Source organism: Arachis duranensis, chromosome 5 (genome assembly GCF_000817695.3).
Source record: "Arachis duranensis cultivar V14167 chromosome 5, aradu.V14167.gnm2.J7QH, whole genome shotgun sequence".
Classification (NCBI taxonomy): Eukaryota; Viridiplantae; Streptophyta; class Magnoliopsida; order Fabales; family Fabaceae; genus Arachis; species Arachis duranensis.
Genome location: NC_029776.3, coordinates 59,640,957 through 59,646,392, shown reverse-complemented (window position 1 = coordinate 59,646,392; position 5,436 = coordinate 59,640,957). Strand labels below are relative to the sequence as shown.

At 38.8% G+C, this 5,436-nt stretch overlaps 1 non-coding gene across 1 annotated transcript; it reads right to left on the bottom strand.

The window, feature by feature from the left end:
- Positions 1-1,268: 1,268 nt before the first annotated feature.
- On the bottom strand, positions 1,269-1,376 carry LOC127747962 (small nucleolar RNA R71). Its single transcript, XR_008009907.1, has one exon. It is a non-coding gene; the product is annotated as a small nucleolar RNA R71 (small nucleolar RNA).
- Positions 1,377-5,436: the final 4,060 nt, after the last annotated feature.

Genomic DNA, 5,436 nt, shown 5'->3' with positions numbered 1-5,436 from the left:
CACTTCCGGGCCCACTTGGTGTGTGCTTGGGCTGAGCATTGAAGCATTTTCGTGTAGAGACTCTTCTTGGAGTTAAACGCCAGCTTTGGTGCCAGTTTGGGTGTTTAACTCCCATCCTTGTGCCAGTTTCGGCGTTTAACGCTGGAAATTCTGAGGGTGACTTTGAACGCCGGTTTGGGCCATCAAATCTTAGGCAAAGTATGGACTATCATATATTGCTGGAAAGCCCAGGATGTCTAATTTTTAACGCCGTTGAGAGTGCGCCAATTGGACTTCTGTAGCTCCAGAAAATCCACTTCGAGTGCAGGGAGGTCAGAATCCAACAGCATTTGCAGTCCTTTTTAGTCTCTGAATCAGATTTTTGCTTAGGTCCCTCAATTTCAGCCAGAAAATACCTGAAATCATAGAAAAACACACAAACTCATAGTAAAAGTCCAGAAAAGTGAATTTTAACTAAAAACTAATAAAAATATACTAAAAACTAACTAGATCATACTAAAAACATACTAAAAACAATGCCAAAAAGCGTACAAATTATCCGCTCATCACAACACCAAACTTAAATTGTTGCTTGTCCCCAAGCAACTGAAAATCAAATCAGATAAAAAGAAGAGAATATGCAATGAATTCCAAAAACATCTATGAAGATCAGTATTAATTAGATGAGCGGTGCTTTTAGCTTTTTGCCTCTGAACAGTTTTGGGATCTCACTCTATCCTTTAAAATTCAGAATGATTAGCAGGAGCAAAGACAAGAACATTCTTGTTGAAGCTGACCCTGAACCTGAAAGGACTCTGAAGAAGAAGCTAAGAGAAGCTAAAGCACAACAATCTAGAGAAAACCTTTTAGAGAATCTCAAAAAAGAAGTAATGGCAGAACCCAACAACAATAACAATGCACGGAAGATGCTTGGTGACTACACTACACCAACTTCCAACTTCCATGGAAGAAGCATCTCAATCCCTGCCAATGGAGCAAACAATTTTGAGCTAAAGCCTCAATTAGTTTCTCTAATGCAACAGAATTGCAAGTTTTATGGACTTCCATCAGAAGATCCTTATCAGTTCTTAACTGAATTCTTGCAGATTTGTGATACTGTTAAGACCAATAGAGTTGATCCCGAGGTCTACAAGCTTATGCTTTTCCCTTTTGCTGTAAGAGACAAAGCTAGAATATGGTTGGACTCTCAACCTAGAGATAGCCTGAACTCTTAGGATAAGCTGGTCACGACTTTCTTAGCCAAATTCTTTCCTCCTCAAAAGCTGAGCAAGCTTAGAGTGGATGTTCAAACCTTCAGGCAGAAAGATGGTGAGTCCTTCTATGAAGCTTGGGAAAGATACAAGCAACTAACCAAAAAGTGTCCTTTTGACATGCTTTTAGAATAGAGCATCCTGGATATATTCTATGATGGTCTGTCTGAATTGTCTAAAATGTCATTGGACCGTTCTACAGGTGGATCTATTCACCTGAAGAAAACGCCTGTAGAAGCTCAGGAACTCATTGAAATGGTTGCAAATAACCAGTTCATGTACACCTCTGAGAGGAATCCTGTGCATAATGGGACGTCTCAGAAGAAGGGAGTTCTTGAAGTTGATGCTCTGAATGCCATATTGACTCAGAACAAAATGTTAACTCAGCAAGTCAATATGATTTCTTAGAGTCTGAATGGATTGTAAGCTGCATCCAATAGTACTAAAGAAGCATCTTCTGAAGAAGAAGCTTATGATCCTGAGAACTCTACAATGGTAGAGGTGAATGATGCGAGCAGAAATTGGCGAATTAAAAATTATTAAAACATATACGTTGCAAGTATGGTTCTTAACTCGCCAGAAATCCACTTATCAATTTAGAAAGGTGTCACAGCAACTTAAAATTAAAATACTGGGAGTATGAATCCCAGGTCGTCTCCCAACGAGTTGAAAAAAAGTGTGCTATTTTATTAATCAGATATTTTCAAAAAGGTTTGAGTTGAGTAAACAGGAATTTAAATTGGAGAATTTAAAGGTTATCCTGTTTAGTTATCTCTTACTAGGTAAGGGAAAGTCAAACAAGTTGGAAAGCTACGTCTGTTCACAAGTTGCAACCCACTTAATTAAAAGGGATTGGTGTTAGTGACTAGAGGGCAATCCAACAATAAACCTAATTACAATATTTCTTTTAAGCCTTCCAACTCAAGGGCTCCTTTCAATCAACTCCCCATCAAGTTAGGGAACTATTCGCTCATTGTGAATGTAAAATTCATAACATATGAAAAGGAATTAAAGAAAGACATTGTAAATAAAAATCAAAATAATCAATTAAAAATAAAAGTAATCCTTGTATTAAATAATCCTAAAAATATTCCAATGGTAAAATTAAACAAAGCAAAGGACATGGAAGAGTAAAGCCAAGTAAAGAAAACGAACTAGAATGACGAAGTCTTGATGAGGTAATAACTCTTCTCAGTATCCCAATGCAAAAAGTGGTAGAAAAATAAAATCCTAAGAACTATGAATGTGTAGAGAGAAAAACCTAGAGGAGGAGTAAAAACTAGATCTAAAACTAAAATTGTGTAGAATGAATTGTTGTCCCTGGTTTCTGTATGTTCTCTGGCTCTAGTCTGCTATTCTGGGCCAAAAATTGGGTCAAAATAGGGTCCAAAATTGCCCCCAGCGATTCTGCAGATTATGCAGATCGCGCACGTCACGCGATCGCGTCATCCATGCGGACGCGTCATTCGCGTTTTTTTCCTGCCACACGTTCGCGTCGTCCACGCTTCCGCATCACTTGTGCTTTTCCAATCTGCGTAGTCACGTGAGCCATGCGGCTGCGTCACTGTGATTTCTCCTCTTTCGTGCGAACGTGTGAGCCATGCGGCCGCGTCACTTCTCGCTGGTTATCTCCTCAATTTCTCGTATTCCTTCCATTTTTGCTAGCTTCCTTTTCAATCTCCAACTCATTCATGCCCTATAAAGCCTGAAACACTTAACACACAGATTACGGCATCGAATGGAATAAAGGAGAATTAAAATGCATAATTAAAAGTCACTAGGAAGTAGTTTTCAATCATGTAATAATTTCAGGAAGGAAATATAAATGCATGCTAAATTAATGAATAAGTGGGTAATGATCATGATAAAACCACACAATTAAACACAATATAAACCATAAAATAGTTGTTTATCAACCTCCCCATACTTAAACATTAGCATGTCCAACTATATGATTCTTGCCCACTTGATCAAAAGTAAATAAGCTCTTCAAAACAATTACAAATCAAATTCCACTTATTTTATCATTATACAGTAAGACAGATAAAAGTGCAAGAAGATAGCTCATGAAAGCAGGGAACATGGAAATTCAAGCATTGAACCCTCACTGATGATGTATGTACGCTCTAATCTCTCTAGTGTATAGGGTAATCACTCTATCCTTCTCTAATCATGCTCTCAAACTTTTGTTCTTCTCCTAACCAATCAACAACAGTTAATATACCAATGCAAACATCATGAGGTCTTTTCAAGGTTGTAATGGGGCCAAGGTAAGGGTAGGGATATATATATGGTTAAGTGAGCTTATAAATTGAATCTTTAATTAACTCAAGCTTTAACCCAACCTATATATTTTATATAACTTTAGAATTCTTACCTAGCTACCCAGAATTCCCTTTTACATTCCATACTCATGAATCAAAAATTTTTTTAATATAGACATAAAAATAAACATAGCTTATCAATGCACATGGATTTTTAATTCTTATAGTTTCACATGAGTAGGTATCCAAATTCCCATTGTATTATCATGACACATTCCCTTAATAACTTTTGTTCCCACAATTTCCCATACTTAACTAGCATACACAATTCTATCTTAAGCTAACCAAAGATTCAATTTGGGATATACAATTGTTTTTCCGCTTAAGGCTAGTAATGTGGTAAAATATAGAACAAATGGGATTTAAAGGCTCAAAGTGGTTAACAAAGGTAATTGAAAAGGGTAGGCTTAATTTGGATAAGTGAGTTTAAACAAATAATGGCCTCAATCATATGCAAGCATACAAACATAATAAATATTGGACACATAGGATGAAACAAAATATAGATTACAATCATAGAGAAGTAAACACACAAGAATAAAATAATTATGGTTAAATAATGTAACCATGCATAAAGGCTCAAATATTCACAGGTTGTGTGTTCTTTAGCTCAAAAATCATGTTCTAAATACAACTTCAAGCAGATTTATCATAAAAAAAAATTAATTAAAATTAGTGAAAATTTTGTTCCAAAGATAGAGTCTTAGAAGAAACTTATTGTCTTTTCAATCAAGTAGAACATGCATGCAACTAACCTATTACTATGCAATTTATCCTATTCTATAAAAGAAAGAATATCTAACTAAAATATCCTAATTTATTGGTGCTAGGGAAGAGAAATTACCTCCGGAAGTCAGGTACTGACCGACCTCCCCACACTTAAGGATTTGCACCGTCCTCGGTGCCATCTGTCAGGAACAGTGGTGGGCTGGTGGCAGTGTCTCCACAGTCGGGACCATCGTGGCTCCCTGTGCTGGTGAAAGAAGTGGAGTCCGGAGTGCCTGGATCGTCATTGGGTTGGTGATTGCCTGTAAGTAGCTCCTTGAGGTATTTGAAACAGCGGTGGTTGCGGTGCTCTCGGAGCTTTGCTTTCTTTTCTTGTTGGTCCAATCGCTTCAGCATTTGGTGCAGCAGCTGACTAGTAGATGGTGGAGGAGCTGCAACATCCTCTATGGACTGGCTGGTAGTGGCAAGTTGTGGCCTGAGATATCTCCCGTTAGGGACATACTGATCATCCCGTGGAAGAATGGGTTTGGTGTCTCCAGCTCTGTAGGATACTCCGGCTACTGAGATAAGATCAGAGACCAATGCGGGGAAAGGTAGGTTGCCCGCGATCTACACATGTTCCATAGCATTCCGGATATGTCTTGGTAAATTAAGAGGCTGGTCAGTGAGGATGCAGCATAGTAGAACGGCTATGTCTTCCGTGAAGGAGGACTCATGAGTACTCGGGAAGACGAAATGGGACATAATCTGTGCCCATACGTGAGCCTCTAAGGTGAGTGCGGAAGCCGAGATTCCCTTAGGACGGGAACAATGATATCCGAAGATCCATTTACTGCCAGGTCGAGCGATAACTCTGAGAACAGTGTCCCAGTCAAAGGTGTATGCCTGGCGCTTGATCGCGACTTTCTGAAAAGTGTCCAATCCTTCTGGAGCAGGGGGGAGATCTAAGGCTTGCTGAATGGCCTCTTCTGTAATAGGGACTTGCTTCTGGCGTAAATAAACGGACTGCAGAGTCGTCAGGTGGAAGTTGGAGTAGAATTCAACAACCCAAGAAAGATTAACCTGTCGTGGCTGTCTCTGTAAGAATCCCCAATGTCTTTGTGCAATTTGTGGCTTAACAAATTCAGCAATACGAG